The following is a 13,700-nucleotide window of genomic DNA, read 5'->3' as shown; positions in this document are numbered from 1 at the left end:
ATAAGATCTCGCGATTTCTTCTTCCAAATCAAAACAATTTCTTCCAAACCAAAGCAATTTTACTATCTCCTTCTCCCTTGTTCTTGATCGGTCCCTGCTATGGTGTTGTTTATGCTTTTTCTTTTTACTTGCTGGCTTTGCTTTTGGTTTTGGGTTGTTGTTAATGGTGTTTTGAAAGTAGTGATTGTGATGATAGAGGAGTTGGAGAGATTGAAAGATGAAGGTTGTGTTGTTGAAGATGGTGAAAGTATGGTGTTTGTGTTTTCTACTGCCACTGATTTTGGTCTTTTATTCACCTCTTCTTTGTTTGTTCTTTTTTATTCGGTTGTAAAATTGAAGTGGAGATTGAAAGTGGTAGAGGTTAAGGTGAATGGTGATGATTACGATGGATGAAGGTTGGAAAAGGGGAGGCGCATAACAGTTTTTTTTTTTTTTTAATTTTGTCTAACTTTACTGCGGCCAGAGCCGTCACAAAGTGTTGGAACAAATTCCAAGACCTGCCTGCTTGTTTTTTGTGGCGGTTTAGGCTGCCGGTAGGGGTGGCAAAGTGGGCATGCCCGCCCCGTTTAGGCCCGCCCCGTTTAAGCCCGCCCAAAAGCGGGGCGGGGCGGAGCGGGGCAACTTAGGTGTCCGGGCTCAACAACTCAAGCCCGCCCATTTATTGGCGGGTTGGCGGGTTGGCGGGCCGGCCCGCCAAATACTTTTTTTTTTTTTAACTATTTGAATTATAACTTCACAATTCTTACCTCCTAGTTGATGTTAAAAAAAATACTACAAGAAACGTTAATAAGTAATTTCTAACAATTACCCTTAATTAAACTAATAGAAACATCAACTAAGTTAATAAATAATTCATTACAATATAAGATAAAAGGATAAATACTAGCAAGTGATAATTCCCATTTGAAACCAGCAAACAGCCTGTGATGCATCCAGTTCCACCAAAACATGGCTCAAAAAATTACAACTATGTCAATACCAAAAAGCCAAAGACCACAACATAGTTAAGGAAATTCAGGGACACAAAACATAAAAAACTAGAAGCAATTAATCAATCTCAAAAGCTCTCCATCACAAACACTTCATCAATTATCTTCATCATCATCTATGTCATAAACATATGATGCTTCAGTTGATGTCGTAGTGACAGAAGGGAGAAGGAAGAAGAACAAAACAAAAGCGGTGGCTTGATGGAATAGAACTGTTGGGTTTTTGTATGATTGGCTACATTTTGCAAAAACATATTTGAGCCAAGTGTTGAGACAAGTGTGCTGGCCCCAAGTGTTGTGACAAGTGTTGTGACACTTTGGAACAACACCTGACTCTTTTCCTGCGCGCGCCAGCTGGATGTTATTATTTTCTACTGAATCTTTTGAAGATCTGTTTGAAGAATTATGTCAAGGTTTCTTACAGAGGAAGGCGCACGTGTTTAATGTGTTTCTTGAGGCAGCTAAACCCTAGTTTTATTTTCCAAAAGAATTATATTTTTGGAAAATATATTTTTGCGGTTTCAAAAATATAACTATTGTTTTCAAAAATATATCACTGCTGCCGCAATTCTAGAAGCCCTAATTTTGTCTTGAAGCCCAAGTCGTTCTACTACTATAAATACGAAGGCAAGCATAAGGTTTCAGGCATCTAAAATCGTGTTCTTACAAAGCGTGTGTTTTAGGATTTTAGAGTGTTAATTGTGAGCCTTTCTTGTGTCTCATTGATGCAAGCTTAGGACCTGAGTGTTATTGAGTTGTAAGTGTGAACTTCTCCTAAGCTTTGAAGTACGGAGATTGTTCTATTGTGTTGTGTGGTTTACTCGCAAGCTTTTAAGCAAGAGTGAATCCTAGTTTTTAGGAGTGTGTCTCCAATCGTTGTAATCGTCTGAGTTGAATAGCAGCGCTGTCTGTGTTGCTAAAGTGGGAATTGGGACGGGGTCTCATATCTAGGAGTTCCTAGGTAGAAGGATCATTGGGTAGTGATTAAGTGAGAAGTTGTAAACGGGTGAGTTTAGCTTCGAAGTAATACTGCTGATAGTGGACTTCATTCCTGGATTGGTATCCCCCAGAGTAGGCTTTAGGCTGAACTGAGTTAACAACTCTCTTGTGTTATTTATTTTACTGTTTGTATTGTTTTATGTTATTTGCTCTGTTAATAGACAAGTGTTGGCACATCCGTAACAACATCTGTCTACAACAGACAAGTGTTGCTACACCTTGAGCAACACCTGTCCACTGTGTGCCAGGAATTTCAATTGGCATCAGAGCAGGCACCCTGTTCTGAATTTTAGGGTGAGCTCCAGGGAAACTTTTTGTTCTGGCAAGGATGGACAAAGAAGGAGGTTTTGTTACCAGACCACCTCTTCTGGTTGGTGCTTCAAACTATGACTATTGGAAGTCCCGCATGATGGCCTTTCTAAAACAAATTGATAGCAAGACTTGGAAGGCAATTCTGAGAGGGTGGACTCCACCTGTGAAGATGGACAAAGATGGTAAACCTACTCTTGAGTTGAAATCTGCTGAAGAATGGTCCAAAGAAGAGGATGAGCTTGCTCTTGCAAACTCAAAAGCATTATATGCACTATATAATGGTGTTGACAAACACATATTCAGACTCATCAAAAAGTGTGTTTGTGCTAAGGAAGCTTGGACAATTCTTGAGACTGTTCATGAAGGTACCTCTAAAGTGAAGTTATCTAAGCTACAACTCCTAACAACTAAGTTTGAGAATCTTAGAATGAATGATGATGAAACCATTCAGGATTTTCACATGACTATACTTGATTTTGACAATCAATTTGATGCCTTGGGTGAAAAGATACCTGAAGAAAAGCTGGTAAGAAAAATGCTCAGGTCTCTACCTAAGAAGTTTGACATGAAAGTCACAGCTATAGAAGAAGCAAAGGATATCACAGATATGAAGCTAGATGAACTGGTTGGTTCACTACAAACCTATGAGGTAGCTGCAAATGAAAAGATGGATAAGAAAAACAAAAGTATTGCCTTTGTTTCAAATGCTGAGGAAGAAGATCAACTGAGTGACACAGAGTCTGAACAAAGCATCTCTGATGCAATGGTTCTTTTGGGAAAACAATTTAATAAAGTACTGAAGAGAATGGACAAACGCTCTAAGACAGGTGCAGCTGACATTGGGCGCAACACTTACAGGAACTTCAGAAAATCTGTAACAGATGAAAAATCAGCTCCAAATAAAGGTGTTCAATGTCATGAATGTGAGGGGTTTGGTCACATTAGAAGTGAATGTGGTACCTTTCTGAAGAAACAAAAGAAAGGGTTAACTGTAACTTGGTCAGATGAAGATTCTGAAGGAGAAACTGATACTGCAAAGGCTATACATGTATTGACAAGTGTTTGCACATCTGACACTGAATCATGTGAAGAAGAACTGACCTTTGATGAGCTTGCTGAATCATATAAAAAGCTGTGTCTGAAGAGTGCAGAGGTCTGCAGAGTCTCTGAAGAGCAAAAAGAGACAATCACTAAATTGCAAACTGAGAAAGCTGCTGATATGTCAAGAATCTCTGAATTTAGTACTAAATGGGAAGATAGTTTAAAGATCATTGAGGAACAGAAGGCAACTATCATCAACTTAGAAGCTGACAAGATCAAACAACTGACTGAAATAGCCCATCTGAATGAAGAGGTAACTGAATTAAACTCTCATCTTGAGAATTTAAAGAAGCATGTTCTTAGGCTATTCAAAGGAAGTGATCTAGATGAAATCCTGGAAACTCTGCCTGCTCCTAGCAGATCCAAAACTGGCATTGGGTATGAATACAAAAATGTTAATAGGATTATGGATTACAACAAAGAGGGGAAATACATGCCTGAGATAAGTAAACAACCATCTCCAAAAATGCATGACAGGATGTCGCCACACCTGTCTCCTAGACAGCAGAGACAAGTGTTGCCACATGTGGCACCACATCAGCAAAGATGGCAGAGACCTAGGTTTATACCTAGACCAAGAAGCAGGTACCATTCATGGAGATGTCATCACTGTGGAAGAAAGGGGCACATAAGGCCTTATTGCTACAAACTGTATGGCTATCCAAGTGAAATTCCACAAGAACCTGATCAATCCATCACTAAAACAAAGATGGAATGGAAGCAAAAAGATGATGCAACCAATACCAAGGAGTATACAGCTGAAAGCAGTGGGAAAGGTTTGATTGCCCATACGTCTCTCAGAGCCTCATCAAAAGAAGATTGGTACTTTGATAGTGGTTGTTCTAGACACATGACTGGTGTTGAAAAATATTTAAAGGAAGTAAAATCCTATGCCACAAGTTTTGTGACATTTGGAGATGGAGCAAAGGGGGAAATCAGAGGTATTGGAAGACTGATTGACCATGGTCTACCAAAACTTGAAAATGTTCTCCTTGTAAAAGGACTAACTGCCAATCTAATCAGTATAAGTCAACTATGTGATCAAGGCATGAAAGTCAACTTTACAAAAAATGAATGTCTGGTCAGCAATAATGAAGGAGACATCCTTATGAGGGGTGTTAGATCAAAAGACAACTGCTACTTGTGGATCCCTCTTGAAGAAGGTAATGTATCTACATGTCTCTTAACTAAAAATGAAGAGGTTAAGCTGTGGCATCAAAAATTAGGGCACCTTAACCTGAAGAGCATGAAGAGAGTCATATCAGAGGAAGCTGTCAGAGGACTACCAATCTTACAGATACAGGAAGGCAATATCTGTGGTGAATGTCAGATTGGGAAGCAAACCAAAGTGTCGCACCAAAAGTTGCAACACTTGTCCACCTCTAGAGTTCTTGAGTTACTACATATGGATCTGATGGGGCCCATACAAGTTGAGAGTCTTGGAGGTAAGAAATATGTTCTTGTTATTGTTGATGACTTCTCTAGGTATACTTGGGTGAATTTCATTAGGGAAAAATCTGAGACTTTTGAAGAATTCAAAAACCTTTGTGTACAACTTCAAAAAGAGAAAGACTGTGGTATTGTAAGAATCAGAAGTGACCATGGTAAGGAATTTGAAAACTCTAAATTTGCTGATTTTTGTGCTGCTGAAGGAATAATTCATGAATTCTCTTCACCAATTACACCTCAACAAAATGGTGTGGTTGAAAGAAAGAATAGAACCTTACAGGAATCTGCTAGAGTAATGTTGCATGCCAAAAATGTTCCTTGCAAATTCTGGGCTGAAGCCATGAATACTGCATGTTACATTCACAATAGAGTAACATTAAGGAAAGGTACTGCTACAACATTGTATGAACTATGGAAGAATAGGAAGCCTACTGTGAAGTACTTCCATGTGTTTGGGTCAAAATGTTATATTTTGGCAGATAGAGAACCTAGGAGAAAATTGGATCCCAAAAGTGATGAGGGGATATTTTTAGGTTACTCAACCAACAGCAGAGCGTACAGGGTTTTTAACTCCAGAACAAGAACTATGATGGAATCAATTAATGTTGTTGTTGATGACAGTGATACAACAAGTGCAGATCCAGCTGAAGAGACAGATGTCATAACACCTGTCCCAACACCTGATGATGATCAAACTGAACCTGAACCTGATCAACATTCTGAGTCTACTACAGAGGTTCCTAGACCAAACAAGGGACCATCTACTAGAACACAGAAGAATCATCCTCTGGAACTTGTCATTGGAAATCCAAATCAAGGAATTGCAACAAGAAGATCAAAAGAAGCAATTTCCAATTCATGTTTCATATCAAAGATTGAACCAAAGAATGTTAAAGAAGCTTTGACTGATGAATACTGGATCAATGCTATGCAGGAGGAACTAACTCAGTTCAAAAGAAGTGAGGTATGGGATCTAGTACCTAGACCAGATGGTATAAATGTTATTGGTACAAAGTGGGTGTACAAGAACAAAACTGATGAAAATGGTGATATTACTAGAAATAAAGCCAGACTTGTAGCACAAGGATACACCCAAATAGAAGGAGTAGATTTTGATGAGACTTTCGCTCCAGTTGCTCGCTTGGAGTCCATAAGATTACTCTTGGCTGTGGCATGCTTTTTGAAATTCAAGCTATATCAAATGGATGTAAAAAGTGCATTCCTAAATGGCTATCTAAATGAAGAGGTATATGTTGAGCAACCAAAAGGGTTTGTAGATCCAAGCTTTCCTAACCATGTTTACAAACTAAAGAAAGCACTTTATGGATTGAAACAAGCCCCTAGAGCATGGTATGAAAGATTGACTGAATTTCTTGTCAGCCATGGATACAAGAAGGGTGGTAATGATAAAACCCTGTTTGTTAGAGAAGAGAAAGGGAAGCTAATGATAGCTCAGATATATGTGGATGACATTGTATTTGGTGGAATGTCGCGACAAATGGTGGAACATTTTGTGCATCAAATGCAATCTGAATTTGAAATGAGTCTTGTAGGTGAGCTAACTTATTTTTTAGGTCTTCAGGTCAAACAAATGGAAGACACCATATTTATCTCTCAAGAAAAATATGCAAGAAACATTGTAAAGAAATTTGGTATGGAAGGTGGTAGTCACAAAAGAACACCTGCACCTACACACTTGAAGCTTACCAAAGATGAGAAAGGGGTTGATGTGGATCAAAGTCTCTATAGAAGTATGATTGGGAGCTTACTATATCTCACAGCTAGCAGACCTGATATCATGTTTGCAGTTGGTGTTTGTGCTAGATACCAATCTGAGCCTAAGATGAGTCATCTGACTCAAGTAAAGAGGATCTTCAAATATGTCAATGGAACATGTGGCTATGGAATTCTATACACTCATGGTAATGATTCTACCTTAATTGGATATTGTGATGCAGATTGGGCTGGAAGTGCTGATGATAGAAAGAGCACCTCTGGTGCATGCTTTTTCTTGGGAAACAATCTAGTATCTTGGTTTAGTAAGAAGCAAAATAGTGTGTCTCTATCAACAGCTGAGGCAGAATATATAGCAGCTGGGAGTAGTTGCTCTCAATTGTTATGGATGAGACAAATGTTGAAGGAGTATAGTGTGGAGCAAGATGTCATGACACTTTACTGTGACAATCTTAGTGCTATAAACATTTCTAAAAATCCTATTCAACATAGTAGGACTAAGCACATTGATATACGTCATCATTTTATAAGAGAGCTTGTGGAAGAAAAAATTGTTACACTTGAGCACATTGCATCTGAAGAACAGTTAGCAGACATTTTTACTAAGGCGTTAGATGCAAGTCAATTTGAAAATTTAAGAGGCAAACTTGGAATTTGCCTTTTTGAAGACAAATAGCAGTTACAGCAGGCAATGCGTGTAACTACCTCTCATCACTTTAAGTCACACGCAAATCAAGGAAGTTCTCATTCAACTTCCCTCAACCTCCATCAACCACAATCATTATTTTTCATCTATTCTCTCTCACACGCTCAAAAACTCTCTATCTTCCTCATCAACATCTCTCTGACTTCTCCTTTTCTCAGAAAACTTCAAATCCAAATCATGTCTAACTCCGCCAAATCTTCACCAACAAAGTCAGATGCTACTCCATCGCTACAAAAGGTGGTAATCGATGCTGTTCCTCTCACCACCATACCTGCCACAAGTCCAAAGATGCGAAGAAAGTCAATTGCGAAGAAGGAACGGTCATCACGAGCGAATTCTTCATCTCCCTCCTCTTCAATTAAGAAAACGAAGAAGAAGAGCAAGAAATCGCGAATTGAATCAAGAAAAAGTTTTACAATGTCTGAACTGCATGTTGATCCACTTCCATCGAGTGGTGTTGCTACTCCTGTCGTAAAAGCTGCAGAGGTTAATGTTGACACATCTGGTAAGAACTCACTTAATCAAAACTCTGATGCTCCAAATTCTGTTGAAAACCTAGGTTTAGAGAAACCTACTGTGTCTGAAAATTTGGGGAATAGTGTTCCTAACTCCCCTGTTGCTGATGATGATAATGTTGGTGCTTCTACTGAGACCAATAATCCTGTTGCTGATGAGTCCATTAAGAAAACTGCTCCTGAGACTCATGTTGCGCCAAGTGTTGCAACACATGGCGCTGCGCCAAATGTGGTGCCAGATGTTACCACATCTTTGGCACAAGAGAACCTTGTGGACTATTCTGAGTCTGATGAGAGTCCCCCACCTAAGGATACTGATAAAGAAGCTGGTTCTGATAAAGTTGTGAATGAAACTCCTGAGGTGATAATTGTTAATGAAACTACTGTTAGTGATAAGGCTGTCCCTACAAACTCTGAGGCTAGTGTGGCTAGGAGGACTAGAAGTAGGGTTAATAAAGGTGTAGAGACTGCTGGTACACCTGTCCAAACACCCAAACCCTCTAAAGCTGGAAAGGGTACTGATAAAAAGCCTGTGTATGGACCTCCAAAACCTGTCAGTAAAGTGGTTCCTAGGTCAGAGACCAAGAAAAGAAAAGCTCCTCCAACAAGTGATTCTGATTTTGAACCTGAGACAGATGTTGCTGCATCTGGCAGCACATCTAGAAAGAGTATAGGAAGGAAGAAGATTCCTCAAACTGTTCCCTATGCTCCTTTAGATAATGTCTCATTCCATCTGGAAAATGGTTCTGCAAGATGGAAATTTGTGTATCATAGAAGGTTAGCTCTGGAAAGGAATTTGAAGAATGATATTCTTGAATGTCCAAGTGTTGTAGAAGCTCTTGAGTATGCAGGTCTGATGAAAACTGTGGTTGGTTTGGACAAGTGCTATGACAGGCTTGTCAAAGAATTTTTAATTAATGTAGCTGCAGATTGTAATGATCCAGCAAGTCCTGAATACAGGCAAGTGTTTGTTCGTGGAAAGTGTGTTCAATTCTCCCCTATTGTGATAAACCAATATCTCCAAAGAAGTTCTGATGAAGTGGCTCCTCTAAAAGCCACAGATAATGAAATCTGCAAGGTCCTCACTGGTGGAAAAATTAAAGTGTGGCCAAGCAAGGCAAAACTGTCTGCAACTTCCCTCTCACCATTTTATGCTATTCTGAATAGAATTGCTGCACATAATTGGGTACCAACCACTCACTCAGGTGATATTGCAAGAGGATTGGGCAAGTTCATTTATGCTGTGGGTACCAAGGCCAATTTTGACTATGGAGCTTATTTCTTTCAAGAAACTTTAAGTCATGCTCTGACATATGCTGTTGAAAAGCCAGTTGCTCTCCCTACTCTGCTATGCAATATTATACTTGAACAACACCCAGATATACTAAGAAGTTTTGATGTTCCTTGCAAAAGGAAAGGGGTGTTGGTGATTGAGCAGAGGCTGCTGGATGGGACAAATGCTGCAGCAGGTGCTGGCACATCTGTCCAGGGTGGTGTACTTTCAAGGAAACAGATGATTGCTGATCTTACTGAAACTAGCAGAGCTCTTGAGGCCAGGAAGCTGAAAATAGACCGTGTGATTGAGGCACTCAAGGCTGAGGAAGCTGCTGAGATGGCTGAGGGTGAGCCAAATGGACAAGAAGGAGAAGAGGCTAGTGAGTCTGAGGATGGTTCTGAGGATGTGATGGAGGACTCTGATGAAAGTTCTTCAATCTGATTTCTGATATTTCTTATGTTTTTTTTCTGATGTACTTTTGGTGTTTCCTTTGTTGTTCCTTTATGGGCAAGGCCCTGAATTTCTAGCACCTGTGTGTGCCTTATGGTCTGTAATAACTGATATTCTCTATGCTCTGGTACACTACTATTTCCTATGCATGATGTTTGTCTAAATTGTGGCTAAAAAGGGGGAGTAGTGTGTGTGTGTGACAAGTGTGAAGACAGATGTTCCCACATCTGGTGACTGTTGTTGTGCTAGTGTTTGTATGCTCGTATTGAGGGGGAGTGTGAGTAATATGCATGTACTGAGGGGGAGTAGTGAATATTCTTTCTCTATCTGGTGTGTATATGCATGAATTCAGGGGGAGTGTGAGTGATATTATCTCTTGATCGCCTGAATGTATTTGATGACGAATGTTGTGCCAAGTGTTATGGCACCTGACTACTGAGTCCACTATCTCTTGTGACTGAGAATTTATTTTTCTCAGATGTTTTATGGGAATTTATTTTTCCTGTTGGTCTTATGATGAATGGATGCGCGTTAAACTATTAGGAGTTTATTTCTCCTACTTCTTAGCATCTACTATGAGAATTTATTTCTCTCGTGTGTTGTTCCTTGAGGCTAGGTGTGTTTTTATTCCGCTGTTGCATTGCCTCTGATGCTACTTAAATCTCTTTGAAGTAGTTTTACTATGTGTTACTTTCTTTCCTAGTTGTGTGATCATGTTGACTTGAAGGAAAGGTAATACTGCATCTCTCTATATACTGGTCTAATATTGTTTTAGCCAAAATTTGCCAAAGGGGGAGATTGTTGGGTTTTTGTATGATTGGCTACATTTTGCAAAAACATATTTGAGCCAAGTGTTGAGACAAGTGTGCTGGCCCCAAGTGTTGTGACAAGTGTTGTGACACTTTGGAACAACACCTGACTCTTTTCCTGCGCGCGCCAGCTGGATGTTATTATTTTCTACTGAATCTTTTGAAGATCTGTTTGAAGAATTATGTCAAGGTTTCTTACAGAGGAAGGCGCACGTGTTTAATGTGTTTCTTGAGGCAGCTAAACCCTAGTTTTATTTTCCAAAAGAATTATATTTTTGGAAAATATATTTTTGCGGTTTCAAAAATATAACTATTGTTTTCAAAAATATATCACTGCTGCCGCAATTCTAGAAGCCCTAATTTTGTCTTGAAGCCCAAGTCGTTCTACTACTATAAATACGAAGGCAAGCATAAGGTTTCAGGCATCTAAAATCGTGTTCTTACAAAGCGTGTGTTTTAGGATTTTAGAGTGTTAATTGTGAGCCTTTCTTGTGTCTCATTGATGCAAGCTTAGGACCTGAGTGTTATTGAGTTGTAAGTGTGAACTTCTCCTAAGCTTTGAAGTACGGAGATTGTTCTATTGTGTTGTGTGGTTTACTCGCAAGCTTTTAAGCAAGAGTGAATCCTAGTTTTTAGGAGTGTGTCTCCAATCGTTGTAATCGTCTGAGTTGAATAGCAGCGCTGTCTGTGTTGCTAAAGTGGGAATTGGGACGGGGTCTCATATCTAGGAGTTCCTAGGTAGAAGGATCATTGGGTAGTGATTAAGTGAGAAGTTGTAAACGGGTGAGTTTAGCTTCGAAGTAATACTGCTGATAGTGGACTTCATTCCTGGATTGGTATCCCCCAGAGTAGGCTTTAGGCTGAACTGAGTTAACAACTCTCTTGTGTTATTTATTTTACTGTTTGTATTGTTTTATGTTATTTGCTCTGTTAATAGACAAGTGTTGGCACATCCGTAACAACATCTGTCTACAACAGACAAGTGTTGCTACACCTTGAGCAACACCTGTCCACTGTGTGCCAGGAATTTCAAGAACGACGGTGGAGTGGATTGAGTATCACGGGGCGAAGTGGAAGAAGGGAGAAAACGGCGGATGAAATGAATGAAACCTAATTTTGGAAGAAGGGAGCATACGGTGGAAGTGAAGTTTTATATGAGAGAACATTGGATTGAGATTTGGGCTTTCATTCCAAGCCCAATTATCAATTAAAGCAAAAAATTATAAAATAATTAAAAAGCCCGCGGGCTAACCCGCCCCGCCCCACCCCGCCCCGTTTTTTAGGCGGGTTAGGCGGGGGCGGGCCACCTTAAGGTAGCGAGCCGAAAACCTCAGCCCGGCCCGCCAAAAATGGCGGGTCAAACGGGTCGGCCCGGCGGGCCTGACCCGTTTTGCCACCCCTAGCTGCCGGTAAGTCAATGGCTGATTTTGCGGCGGTTTAGGCTGCCGGTAAGTGGTCACTTCGTTCCAGAAATAATTTTTTTTTTTTTTTTATTTTTGTGACCGTTTTCTTCATTTTGCGGCGGCTTAGATGACCACAAACTTACCGGCGTCTAAAACGGCCGGTAAGTGAATATAGAATCCGTCGAAAAATCAATGTATTCTTGTAGTATATACATATACCTGATACATACAATATGAATCCGATATCGGTACTCTTCCTCAAATGAAATATTCATTCTTGATAGACTATAACCTATACAGGTCACATGAAGCAATCACTAATGGACCATATTGATAGTTAACCGTTTGATCCAACCATAAACTCAATTAATGCATAAAATTTGTTGTCCAATCATTTTTTTTTTATCTTTTATAATTTTACCTTTCCTTTCACTATAAAATAATAGAAATTTAATAAAAAAATAATGAATTCTCATTTTTGACATTTTTTTATGTTACTTCTTTACTAAGTATGTTTCAAAGGACAAACATATAACACAATAATATACTTAAGAGACATTTAATAACGATTCTTATATTTGAAAGATTTTTTTAAAAAAAATCCATAGGCTCTAAATATTTAATTAATGTAAGGAGAGTATAAACTCTATAAATTATAAAGTTATATATAAACCATTTGTTACATTTAAAAGAAAAAACATGACTAAAATGGTCAAGTTTATTTATGTAAAAATTATATTTCTTTTTCTATTCCTTGTTACAGGGAATACCGGTAAGATGTTTTTTTATCATCCTTTTATAATTTCCTTCTTGATTTCATATAAATTTGATTCTTTAATTTTTTTTTTCTTTCATCACAGTGAATATTAAATGTGAAATGAATTCCGATTGTCCACCATATATGTGTGCATATCCCTTAAAAGCGAAGTGTGTGGCTCACAAGTGTAAATGTAAGGACATGGATGATCCATAGATTTTGTTCCCACATAACTATGTATTTAGTGTAGGACTCAAGAAAGTACAGAAGCTCCTTGCTACAATATTCCATGAGGTGTCATTTAGTTCTTGTGTTTTTTTTGACACCTATGTATTTAGTTCTTGTGTTGGTACCCAGTAATATGAATATTTTATATTTCTAATATGAAGAACCTTTGTAGTTATTACTATATATACCCTAAGATTAATTGTAATGAAATAAAATAAGACAGCAAACTTGTCTTATCTCTAATTTTAGAGATATCACACAATGGACCAAGTTTTTTCAATCTTACCGTTTTTCTGTCAGAATATTTTTTATAGTTATGTTGCAAATAGTTTTTATGTCACTTCTAATCTTATAAATTTATATTTATGCTATAATACTGTTAAAGTTGTGATTTTTTTTTTCACGTTTTAGTTTTTATTTCTTTTAAATTTATTTTTGACCAATTTTCAAATATTTTAAATCTTTAATTTTATTTTTGCCCTTATTTATTAAGAGAGAGAATTTAAAAATAAGTAAGTTAGTTGAATTAAGAGTAATTAAATAAGAATATACATGAAATAAATTTAAATTTACAAAAGTATTAAATAAAATAATCATTTACGATGTGTTTCCGTGGTTTGTGTGATTTTTTTAAAGTGTTCCTTATAAAAAGAATCAGAGGGAGTAATAATTGCAAGAACTCTGCAATTGGTGTGCCTCTTCAATTTAATTGATTTGTGTATGACTCAATGAACCACAGTTTTCCTTCTGGTATATTCTAATGTATGATCAAAATATTTATTATAATGCTCAAAATTTATCTAAAAAAAAAAATTATATATTTTTTCATTTCAAAGTAAAACTTGTTTATCTAAAGTCAATATAATTATTATTTTTTTGTTTTCGCCACCAGTTTGATTTGATTCGGGGGTCGGCTCTGGTATGAAGTGGTTTCAGCCTCCTTCCGATTGCAGTTGTGGGGATCGAACTGTG

The 13,700-nt window shown here is 38.1% G+C and overlaps 1 long non-coding RNA gene across 1 annotated transcript; it reads left to right on the top strand.

Annotated features, from left to right (window-relative positions):
• The first annotated feature begins 12,362 nt into the window (after positions 1-12,362).
• On the top strand, positions 12,363-13,008 carry LOC123916859. Its single transcript, XR_006812267.1, has 2 exons — positions 12,363-12,515; positions 12,604-13,008. It is a non-coding gene; the product is annotated as an uncharacterized LOC123916859 (long non-coding RNA).
• The last annotated feature ends 692 nt before the right edge of the window (positions 13,009-13,700 follow it).

The sequence above is a fragment of the Trifolium pratense genome, linkage group LG3, assembly GCF_020283565.1.
Source record: "Trifolium pratense cultivar HEN17-A07 linkage group LG3, ARS_RC_1.1, whole genome shotgun sequence".
Lineage (NCBI taxonomy): Eukaryota > Viridiplantae > Streptophyta > Magnoliopsida > Fabales > Fabaceae > Trifolium > Trifolium pratense.
This window is presented reverse-complemented; position numbering and strand designations above follow the sequence as displayed.